The following is a 13,067-nucleotide window of genomic DNA, read 5'->3' on the forward strand; positions in this document are numbered from 1 at the left end:
TGGTAGTGGGTGGACAATCAAAATCTGATGACATCAGAGAAGCTGATGATTACATTAGAGAAACTGCCCTCTGAAAATTATAGCAATTACATGGCCTCCTTTCTGGCATACCAAGAGTTCAGAAAACAGCTTTGACCTCTTGAATCTCATCGTGATTTACTGAGATAATTTTTCATTCACTCCATAATTTGGATGGAGAGGCACTGAGAGGGGATGAAAAGAAGTCCATACCACATAACGCTGGCAGTAAGTGAAGATGCCTATAGAAAGAGTTTAAAAATGTAAAATTTCCCAGCAGAGTAAGGAAGGCAGACAGATCTCAGTAGATGCTCCAGTTCCAGTCCAGTCTCTCTTCCTTGGCTGCATACATAGTCTAGGGAAAAATCAACTTTTGGCTCAAGTAGCTCTATCAGATGCCTAAAATTGGATAGACTATTTTCAGCTTTTACCTCCAGTCTTTATCAGTCATCCACCACATTAGATGAGTTTAGAGTATCTTTCCTATTTCCTGAAGCAGAACTGTTTCTTCAGCTATCTGCAGACCCAAGAGGACAATACTGCATTAATTTTTTTCTGCATTTGATTTCCATTGGACTGATAGGAAGAAGAGATTTCATTCAAGGCAGACCCCAAATACAGAAGAGGGAGTTTTAGATACTTTTCCTTTAATCACCTGATCCTGTAATGTAAACTTTATCTCCATCTTTTCACTCTGCTTTTCTGTATCAATACCTAAATAAAAAACAATTTTAAAAAAGGCAGTTGAATTGAAACATACTTTTCAGCTTTCAATGTCTCTTGAGTAATTTCACTTGTTTTGGTTGAAATTTTTAGTGGGAGTGATGTTGAAAAATGAAATAAGTATAACCAGCATCCAAGATAGTGAGGAGAATGTGAAGCTAAATTAGTTATGGTCTCATATAAAATACTCTTGGCAAAGGCTTATATTTGAGGTATAAAATGCATACAGAGGGAGTTTAATCTGTAGACTTTTGTCATTAGGTTGTATTTCAGTATGAGTGGAAGTATTTGAACAAGTCAGATACTATCTATCATCTGACAGCACATCCTACAGGCAAATGAGGTGTTGTGTGGAGCTTCCCAGCAGCCTCCCCACCCCCAGATATTTAATCTTCCCAAAGACATTGACATTTCTTGATTCTTGCCCAGTTGTTTGCACACTACTTAGTGCCAGTGTTCGAGGGGTCTGTCTGGATAAAAACATGCATCTGGAGTGGATATGTCTTCTAAGCAGTTACCTTTTTAAGCAGTGTTCCTTTTTAACCACTGGAAAAAAAAAATAAGACCAAAGTTTGCCTTGTCCTTAGCAGATGTCTCCAAAGTTTCAGGTGACCTGCACCTTTCACCTCAAGTGAACACACACTTCACTGACCATGAAGGGAATCTAGAGTGACTAGTTCACATGAAGATGTCTACAACGTTGTTGTCTGAAGTCAGGTAAGAAGGTTTCTTTTTTTTTTTTTTGGTTAATATTGCAACACTTGAACCACAGACACTATCTACTGCCACCACAGTACCTGGTTTTGATATAGGCTTTCAACTCACCTAATGGAAAATGTAATTATTTCCCAAGTCATTCTTGACTCAGATCAGAATAGTGAGAAATTAATCCCATTGACAGAATGTTGATGTTTTATTTGGGGCTTTTTTAATGAATGCAGTGTCACATACCACATATGCTTTCACAATTCTGTTGTGTGGGAATCTATCCAACCTCCCAGGGAGACTTTTCAGTATTGATCTCCACAAGAAGGGAGGAAGAGAACAAAATAGTCTCTTAATTTGACTATTAGCTATCTAGTCCATAGTAACTTAAAGGTTGTTGTCTAAAAGGTAAGAGGGCCATAATTAATATTGCTTAGATCATTATTTTCAAATATGAGTGCTTCATTGTGTTTTAAGAGTATCTGAAATATGCCTAACACTACCTTAAAAAAACCAAAACCAAACCAAGCAAAATAAACAAAAAACCACAACAAACAAACAAACAAACAAAAGCTCCAAGGGAAAATAAACTCCTTGCATCAAAGAGTTAACGGTGTCAAAGTAGTTTATATAGCTGACAAAGCATGATTTACTTCATTTGTCATTGCAATGTGTTTACTAAGGTCTTGGAACTTACGAGACCTTCACGCACTGTAATCTTTCTCTTCTTGCTCCCAACGCACTGGTTATTTGGGTAACTGAAGCTGATCTATGACTCCAGTGACAGGCTCTGCTGCAGGTTAAGATGTGTTTCAGGCAATCAGTCCTTCGGGAGGCTTTAGAGTCACGCACGGGTGGATGGGTGGGTGTCTCCTGCGCCGCTGAACACCACCCGCCACCGTGGCTTCTGTCCATGGTGCTGATCACTCCGGGCTCCTGCCTGGTTCCTGTTCCGTAAACAGGTGGGGGAAGTAAAAATAATAGTTTTATTAGAAAGTCAGTGAAACACTGGGGTTTAAAATGCGTAAATTAATTTAATTAATCTATATTCATTCTTATATTATAAATATAAGAATATGCAATTACTACACCACTTAGTAATTATTGTGATAATATAAATACCCACATAATTCCTTGTGCCAGTTTATGTGTCTTGGAATTACAGCACAAAACCAGTCTATAAATTACAAAAATATGTTAAAAAATCAGAAAATTCATAATCGACAAAAAGTATGTGCCTCTGGCTATTTTGTTTCCCATGTGATGATATTTTTAATTAAATAAAAGCAGAGAAGGAGAGCCTGGTTAAACCAGTACATAACCATAAATACTGGTTAAGCCTATACATAAGCACAAACCCCATATACTGAAGCACTAAGTCAGAGTTGGAAGGCAAATAGGAAGGGCTACTGAGTTTCTGGAGAGCCTCTCATTTCTTAAGTTTCATCAGTTTTGTATATAAATCCCTTTCTTTTATATTGTTTGAAAGTTACTCCAGATTTACTATCTTTTACTAAAGCACACAAGGTCTTTTTCTTGTGCTCATTATGTCTAACAGCTGCAGGATGGATAGCCTGTATACCACAGAGCGTGTAATAAATAATGAATCACTTTGAAGCCTTGCTTTCATGAAAAGTCACATACAAATATGATGTTTACTTGTAATTTGTTTAAGTTATAAAAACACTAGCTGAAAGGGTGACTTCCCAATAAATCTGCTAGAGTACTGGGTAATGGAGCCTCGTTTCTTTTCTTTTCTTATCTTTTAATTTTTCACCTCAGCTAATTTATGAACCCTTCCCAAAATTATTCTCTAAAGTGCATTTTTAGAAAATTCCCCAAGTGAAATGCATCTGTGGAATACCAAATTTTCTTCAATTTCAATGAACAGCTTTAAGTTAAATGAACAACAAATCATAGAAAAATACCAGCTTTCATGCTGTTTACATTTGCTTCCCAAATGTGTCAAAGCACTAATACCATAAGGATTAGTTCACAAATGTGAGCTCAGTTATTTACATTTTTTTCATAAATAAAGCAATAGAAGTAATTATTCTAATAAAAAATTGGATTAACCAAAACTGCTACAGAAAGTTATGGTGACAGTGTCAGTTTCAGCAGTGCTTTAGTAACAGTGATGTATTTTAAACTAGATACTTATGCTTCTTACATATCCACAAACTAGTTTAGCAACAACATGCAAGCTTCCTTCTTCCTTGACCCGCTAGACCCAGGCCTGCGGGAACCACAGATCTTGAAAGGTCACCTGCTCCATTCCTTGAGTACATCAAGATTAGCAACAGACAGCAAGTATGACTATGAATTGTGAGGGTTTTGACTCACAGAGAACCTAGAATGCCTTGCAAACAGCACCAAGAGCCCAAGAATTAGCTGTAGATACAAGGTGTTCTGGTTAACATTGGCCATTCCAATCTCAAACTCTCCTTTCAAAATCCTTCTTATTGTGATCAGATGCTCTTTTATCAAGTATCTCTGTCTCACAACCTAGAATATTTTACACTCTGTTTTGCAGGCTAAGATTCCTGTTATAAATCTATGGCATTTGGGGACTCTATTTTATTTCTATAATTCACCATTTTTTTACATACTGATACAAGTTTCACTGAAGTCAGTTACAGTCATTCTGTCAAGCAGTGAAGCAGCCTTCTTGAATTGGGATCATACACTTACTGATATACAGAAGATACAAAAGATATTGTTTGTAATTTTATCAAAATAGATTTGTGTACTAAGTGTTCTCTTACTGCATGTAAAGTATAAACACTAAGATCAGGAAGCGCAGAAATAAAATGGTGGGTTTTGGATGAAAGCATTCAAATGAAATAAGACATCTCAAATGAGATAAGACATTTTTGTCCACAGTCAAAAACTTTTCAGTGCAAGTATTTTTCAGCTTTGATGGATCACTTTCAAGACACCTGTAGGTACTGAGATTCAGATTTAAAGCAGTTTGTTAACCTGTTAGTGGAAGCACTGAAATCCACAGGATTAGCCTGATGAGCAAATAGTTATCCACGGGGGAACCTGAATTACTGAAAGCAGAGCCCAATCACTAAATAGTGATGCAATCACTAAATACTGTAACAACAAACATCAAAACACAGAAATATTCTCTGCTTTAAATAGATGACATTACAGATACAGTAAACAAGGTATTTCTATCTAAGCAGCACTGACTGAAGCAAATAACAAAGTGATAAACACAAAAGAACAACGATGCTTTTTACATTTGTGTACAAGGGCCTACAGAATGCCCAGATCTTTGAATAAATATTTTTATACTGTATCTTTACAAGGGTCAAGATTATCCTGTTAATCCAGTTGTCTTTTCTTTCTTTTCCAAATCCTGTGAAACGCTGTATGATTTCAAAAGGAAGATTTTAAAAAGGAAGATTTTTCAAAAGGAGGAAGTTAGAGGTGCTTTTTTAATCTCATCAATTTCAACAAACTTGTTCTAAAACAAGAAGAAATACCCCAGTCAGCTTCAACTAAGTATTATAGTACTGTGTTCAATAACATTTCTGAATGTGCATTAGTAAATTTAAAAAAAAAAAACAACTAACTAATCTACTACTCCTGTGAAGTTTGAAACAATTTACAGTCATAAAGTAATAACTTGTGACTAGAAAGGACTGTTCCAGTGAAACTAGACAGTATTTCAGACCAGAAGTATTGGCTTTGTAAACCTCATGTGCATGTTTTCCAATTTGACAATGTTACATAAATTCAGGACATATTTAATGAGCTTTAACTAATATAGAGTTTACAGTTAAACAGGATCTTTATAAACTCCTGAATACTCTGTCTAAGTCTATACTAAACAAAAAAAAAGCAAACAAACAAAAAACCTAAACAAACAAAAAACCAAAAACAAACAAAGAAACACAAACATTTCTTTCACATTCCTCCAAGGATATATTTACTGTGATACTATTTTCCCGCACTAATTATAAACATTGTTTACAAATTCCTGGGAGCAGTAGATGTGCTTATAAAATTGCCTCTTATCAGTTGACACTGATGAGAAGAATTACTTCAAAGGGGATAAAATCAGAATAATTTTACCATTTGCTTTCAATTTGGCTGCAAATGCTATTTCAAGTTGTCTGACTTAACAGTAGTGAAATAATACATTTTCCATTTTTATTTAGACAGGTTATTTAATTTGAAAATGCCAAATTGCATTTCTCATAGATCACTTATAAATTAAATCACAGAATTCAGAAACAGCTCTGAAATACTCCCTGATGGCTGTATGCAGCTTGTTGGCTGCTGAGAACCTGACATATTTTTTTTTTTTTTAGTATTACTGGCTTTTATAGTAAGGATTTCTATTTTGGTTCTCTTCTATTCACTTTGTCTTGTGTGTGCTCTTTAACACAACAGTAAGTAGGTACAGACTTTTCCTGAATAGATGGAATGGTGGAGCAAGAGAATTGAAATAGACATTTGAAGAGATACTGGGCAACTTCAAAGACAGAATTTAAAATCTCTGCAGAATACAGATCTCATGATTACTCTGAAAGCTTTAGAAGTGTGAACAAGGATGGAAATACCTTTGTTTAATGGGTTACTACCTGTCAGTGACTGACCGTCTTCATATGCCTCATTTTAATTGTCTAACTTTCTTTGTGAAAAGAATCATGCTAGCTTGAATCACATTCTATGCGACTTTCACAACAAGCTAAGTGGATGTAGACTTTAATCACACTTCCGTAACTAGTATATAGATCTATAAATTGTTCTGTCTAGGGGTCTGTTGGAAAGTAGTTTAAAACTGATACATGTTTCTTCTTTCTCAAGATTTTGAAATTCACTGACACTAGTTTCAACTTTTTCATTATTACAGACCATTCACATAGTAACAGATGAATTCATTGCCCAAACAGGGTCATCCGACTTATGCTGTATGGACATATCAGCTATAAATAAATAAATAAGTAAAATTTTAGAAAAGGTTTGATTTATCTAATAATAAAATCCTCACATAATCCAATCAATTTTTCAGCTTTTTTCCTCAAGAAATCATTGATTCTTTAGTCAAAGTGTATGGACACGAGTGAAGAGAAATTGAGTCCAAAACAGCAACAGTTTTTGATACATCAATTTGCCCAGTGTCACAGAGAAAATGAATTTATATTGTTTAGGATTAGTTATTGATAGTGATACCCGGAAGGCCAGTTTTTCACATTGCTCTCACTAGATATTTCTAAGGAAATTGCCATGGTTAAATCATAATGGGATTTTCTTCAAATTTTTTTTTTAGTTTTTACTTGGTCAGAATTATGCACTGAAAATTACCAGGTTTATTTAACCATGTTCATGATAAGAACACGAGTACCATACCTATTAATAATAGTAAGATAAAGTTCATATAGTATCTTTGAATCATAGTTAACAAAATACAATTTCTGCGTGGTTTTGTTTAGTGCATAAGATTTTTATTGTGTTTTTTTGGTTTTAATTCAGTTTGCTTTCTGATTTCTTACTAGAAGGTGGTATCCATGGATCTATAAGAGTTTATTATTCATCTGAAGTTTATCATGAGAAAGAACCAGAGGCTTTACCAAAATTCTTCATCAGTTTTCTCTTAAGACTGAAGTCTGAGCAAAGATTGAAACGGCATGGTGCTGGGTGGGGTGGGTTTTTGGTGAAGGTACAGAAGCATGTTTTTCTAAACAGTCCTGAGACTGCTGTTGTAAATAATCTCTTCCATGATATCACCAGAAAAAAATCCTTCATAAACTAAATTTGAAAACTGAAAGTTCTTGAAATGCTTTCTCAATTTCTACATATTTTTTTCCCAATACAGCAACAGGAAATTGTCTAGTAAATAATGGACTATTTGAATCCAGACAGATTGACATCAAGCCGTCACGACTGGCACTGCAGGGCCAAGTGGAAGAATGTAAACAGCAGAGCGGGAATTTAATTCATCTGCTAGTTGTTGTATTTTCTTGCATCCCTTTCAGTTCAGTCCCAAACTGACTACAGCTGTCTTCACCATGGTTTAAGAACGTTCATATAGCCAGTAATGGCTCCAAGATTTGTTCAGAAACTGCTCTCTCTCCTTTGCTTTCTCCCTGTGTTCCGTGCTCTCTCTTACGATATGGCACTTGATTGTTTCCAAAGTTTGCAAACAGATCTGTGGTCCACCTCTGCATCAGTTCCCTCATGACGTCATGACTTGATTTGCTGGGGTGAGGCTCTGGCACCCTCCATTCGCCACACTTCTCTTTCAGCTTTGGCTTATATTTGGTTTTCTGTTTTCTGTGTGGATGGGAAGTACTACTGTGGTTTCGAGATCATAAGGCCCATGTAGTCATGCTCATTGCTTTCTTGGGTATGTGACTGGTCACTGACACACAGTAAGTTGTCATACAACGTGAATGCTAGAAATGCCAGTCTAGCTGAGGGTGTTTCTATGCCAACTGTCCACCAGTTCAAAGGCCCTTTGCTGTAAGCTTGATAAATGGTGAGTCTCCATTCAGACAGATATATTGCTCAGGGAGAGATTTCCCCAGAAATCCAATAAGCATTTCAATCAGCTTGATCTCATTTAGTTCAAAGCATTCAAAGAAAGGTGGATCCCTGGTTTACCTATTCCCCTTTACTGATCCTAATTCACTGTCTTTTAAAAAAAAACAAAATAATAACAAGCATTACTTCCAAATAGATTGTCAAATAGCTATTTTGCATTATTTCTTATATTAAGAATCTCTAATTTGTATTATTGTCTTATTTTGTTACAGTTATTTTGCTTACTTCTCATGTTATTCAGTGATGTTGATCAACAATGCAGAAAAACCTGCAGGAAAAGTCAGGGTTTTCACTTTATAATATGTTTGCATAGCCCTTATTGCAATAGAGCTTTAATGTCACTGGCTTCTGGCAACAAGTGTCAATATCAATATTCAATAATTATAATAATGCACAACATCCTTACTTGTTTCATTTTAATCAGTACAGTTTACAATAAAGCAGTTCTTTGATTTACACTAATTATTTACACAAAAGTAAAACAGGAATAATGCAATACAGACAGTGCCAGAGAATGAAAAAAATGAACATGCTCTATTTTCTCTTTCAATCCCTTAATTTCAATTTTTTATGACAGCTTTCTTGCAACAAGTGTTCAAAAGCTGATTCAGTTCAGGTTGCCTGAAATTTCACATAATAAAATGCTTACTTTTAATTGCATACAACTTTGCCAGGCACCAGGCTATAGGCTGAAATTTTTCATGCTAGATGTCTGACTTAGATTGAATATTGATTTTCTTTTCTTTAGAATTTCAGGGAGGAAAAAAAAAGGAAAGAAAAAAAGCCCAACTAGTTGCTTCTTAGGTTTGCATAAAGCAGCAACAGAAATTGACTGGAGCTATATTTTAAATATATAAAAATATATAAAGCTGTACAAAAATGTCACCTATTCCCTTATGTGCTCTGTAGATAAAATTATCTGTATTTGTGAAGCACTAATACTTTACACCACAGAAATACCCAGAGAAAATCACCAGTTTTGTTGTCTTATGAAATTTGAATAAAGTGCAGTTGTAAGGCCACATAATTAATGAGGAATATAAATAGAAAAAGTGAAGATTAACTCTTATTGAAGAGACAGGTATCTCAAGGAAAAATTAGCACATGATCATGCAGGTAAAGACTCAAAAAGTACATGGATAAGAAGAGTGTATTAAGATTTCACGCACAGTCTCAACTCTGCTTTTTTATGCATTTAAGTACTAAACTTTAGATTCTTCATTGTTTTACTTTGGATTTCTGTTTGTTTTATACCACAAACTTACAGGAAGTATGTAAAGTACAGTATTAAAAATTATGTCACATGTAACATTTGCCACAATAGGAAAAAAAGAGCTGTTTCTTTCACACTTTTTCCAGTTTACTATGAAACGAGCCACATCAGTGATCTACACCATCTGGAACCCTAAAAGCTCAGAACTGCAGTCTTATGTTTCTGCAAGATAACCAGAGACTGTTAATACCTATCAAATATATCTTCCAAAAGAGTTCTCATCTGGATGGGGGTTTTTTGAGCTGTTGAGCATCAATCATTTCTTGGGGGACTCCATGGTTAATAGAGAAATTGCAGAAGGAACCTAAGATGGATACTACCCCAAAAACTACAACTTGATCGAGAGGCCCTTTTTTTAGAATAATTGTACCACAAACTTTTCTGTAGCATCAGTCTCAAGAAAGTTTTTAGTATAGGCCTTAAACTAACCTGTATTAAAAGCTTTTTTGTTAAGGGCACAACATCAAAACGCTGGGTTTGTTTTTGTTGTTAGTTGGTTGGTTTTCTTCTTAAGAAAGCTAGTGTGATTTTAAGCAACTCTGTAATCCAATCTCATAAAATGCATAATCACACATTGAAAATTTTAAACATAGAAATCTATGAGAAATTAGAATTTTACCTCAAAGGTAAAATATATAAGTAAATATATACATAAAATATCTCTATAGCCATAAACATATTTATTGCTTAGATGTTCTACATCATTACTTAAACCTGTGTTTAGTACTGTGAATTACAGTCCTTCACATAAATTTTCATTGGGATTAGGCTTCATTGTGCCCTTTACATTTCCTATTGTTCAAACTCCTCTGAGAGACCAATTAGCAGGAGGCATTAGAAAAAAAGAAACTGGATGACAGTTTAGGCTACCTGTCCCTAAACAAATATCTTTATCAGCTCCATGAGTTGTATCCAGGGTGAACTTTTTCTAAGTAAAGTCTCAGTGATAAACATAGGTTTAAAAATGCAAAAGTATTTACTGTTACTGAGAGGGAGTCCAAATAATCATATGTAGGCTCAATAAATTTTTGGACATACTGTAATATCTTCGCTTAAAAGACAAGTACTGTACATGAAAGCTAATTTCCACTCTTTCCACAAAACACTCCTTGAGAGCTGTATAAAGAAATGAGATTAATGCAGGCATCCATGCCAGCTTTCATAGAATCATAGAATGGTTTGGTTAGAAGGGACCTAAAGATCATTCAGTTTAATTCCCCTGCCATGGGCAGGGACACCTTGCACTGGAAAGTGTGTCCTTTCTTAAATATAAACAAAACTAAGTTTCAGGATTTCTTTTTGAAGAGTGTATTTTCAATCTATGCTCTTTAAAAAAAGAAAATTATATTCAAATAAAGAACAATTATTTTAGAAGCCACAAATTGCCAATTAACTACTTCTTTCCTGGAAAAGATGACCTCAGTTCTAAGCGTTTCAACAGCAGCTCTCTTTGGAAATGGAGTCAGGTCTAGTATGGACTCTGTCTTGCAGTTGCATATAGTATCTCTGGCACCAAAGCAGATCTTTTCCCAAGAACCATAAAATTTACTGGTACTCATTTGTGTACACCTTCAGATATCATGAGAAATGAGCTTTGTGTATGGCTGTGGGTGGTGGATGCTGTTGGGGTGCAGCTGGCAAAATGCACGCAAGCATCCAGTTTAGCAGGGTCCCTTCCCAAAAGAAAGCATTAGAAAACTACCTGATACAGTAGTAGTGGACGAGCAAAGAAGGGATAGTAAATTAATAAATCAAATATTCACTAAAATAATTGTATCAGACCTTCTCAGCTACATCCAGGTGAAGATGATTTCATAACCGAAGGCCTTATCAACTCAAGGAACCTATAGTTTAAGTGGATATCTCATGAGAGAATGTATGATTTAACTTATTTGTAGTTAAGTAACTACAGGAGCAGACTGTAAAACTTGGTCAGCACAATTGACTTGTTGGGTGGAAGGTTGCAAACCACTCTTGAGTATCAAAGAGACAAAACTTGTCCAAAGAGGCTACACAAATTAAAAATGATAGACATTCAGGATTAGTTTTGATTAATTAATTCAAAATATAATTAATTTAAAATTAATTCTTTTCTAGAAATAATTATTTTTAAAAAGCAGTTTCCCCACTCCAGTGCCATAAACAAAGTGTTAATATGACCTACTAAGGACAAAAGAAATTAATTATAGTCTTCAGTGAAGATCAAAGCTGGAATTTAATCTAAGAAAGGATTCTTTTCCATAGGTCAACATTTTTGAATTTGCCTCAGACAGACTTGAGCCATGCTTTGTGTTGTCATGACTTCTTTCTTAATTAAAACTTTATGTGAATTTAATTTAACATCCATTTTAGCATCCAAGCATTTTCTATCACATTTTAATTGCTGAAACTTGTTTGTTTATTTCTAATTGAGACACCCTCAACATCGTTTCCAAGGTGTGTGCCTTCTACCTTTTATTTATATTATGGTGTTTGCTTATGACAGGAATTCTGTTTAGGTGATGCCTTTATGCTCACCTGTGTCTAAAGTGCCTCAGTTGCCTTTTACCGGGAGGAGGTTTTTACTGTGCACTCCCAAAGCAAACATTGCATCACTGGTGTCACTTAACAAACTACGAGTTTGGCTGACAAAAATAGTAACATTTCTAACCTTTAATGCTTTGGCCACCTTTATTTGGGCTCCTTCAACTGACCCCAGACTTGAAAGCAGTCTTATGCGCACAATCAATTTATGAGTATGCAATCATAATTTATTGTGCATGATGCACGTAATAAACGGTTGGGGCCAATGTGGTGTGATGTGCTCAGCAGTTCGTGACCAGTTCGTGACCAGATGAAGCCACTCTGCCAGCCAGGCTGGCCAGGCAGTTGGCAAATATGCAGGAAAGTGCCAGCCCTTGGGTTGTTTCTTGCAGTGGGTTGAGCTTTCCTGAATTGCCACCTTCCTCCTCTCTGATTTTACATCTTCCCATACTACAGTTTTCCTCTTGAGTCTAGCATGACTTCATATTTTCTGCTTTAAATTAGTTCTTTTGTCAATAGCAATTTTGTACTCCTGTGGGCTTCTCATTCCTACTTTTCAACCTGCATGAGCCAATGGCCCATGTTAACTGCCTCTTAAGAGCTGAGACTGCTACAGCTCAACATGATCTTCTCTTCATAAAAACTGGGGCAAGGGCACATATGGGTCTTCTTTGCACATGTACCCTTAGTCATGGCACTTAGAGGCTCATTGTCCAGCATAATTTGGAGACAGAGAGCAAGAGTCCTATAACAGGAAAGCTTGTATTACTGTAGCTCTGCAGGTCACATTTATGACAGGCATGGCAAAAAAAATGGAGACTCCCCAAGAACTAGCTGTCCTGCATGTGGGAAACGACGATGCATGTTTAACAAGGTTTGAAAGGGAGCTGCGAGGAAAGATGGTCCTGACCAGCCTCTCATAGACACGCCTTGGCTTGGTGCTTGCTCAATGCTAGGCCCAGGCATGGAGCAACAAGGGTGCCAGGGAGGGCAAAGAGAGCACAGAGCTCACCTTCCCTCTCCGTACCTCCACTCTCTCCCCTTCCTTCACCTCTCTTTTCAGCATATCTCTTTAGATCAGCCCTTTCTCTTCTTCCTCTTTCCCGTTGGTTTGGCACGATCCTGTTCCTTCTCGTCTCCCCTCATTCTCTTGTTTTCTTACCCCAGTTCCACTTCCTAACCCTGCTTCCCTGCCATGACACGACAATCAGTCTCCCTTGAGTCATCCTTACTTCCCCCCAGCGTCCCCTAGCACTCTGACGTC

This window comes from Pipra filicauda, unplaced genomic scaffold (assembly GCF_003945595.2).
Source record: "Pipra filicauda isolate LSUMZ 115617 unplaced genomic scaffold, ASM394559v2 scaffold74_size2892960_pilon, whole genome shotgun sequence".
Classification (NCBI taxonomy): domain Eukaryota; kingdom Metazoa; phylum Chordata; class Aves; order Passeriformes; family Pipridae; genus Pipra; species Pipra filicauda.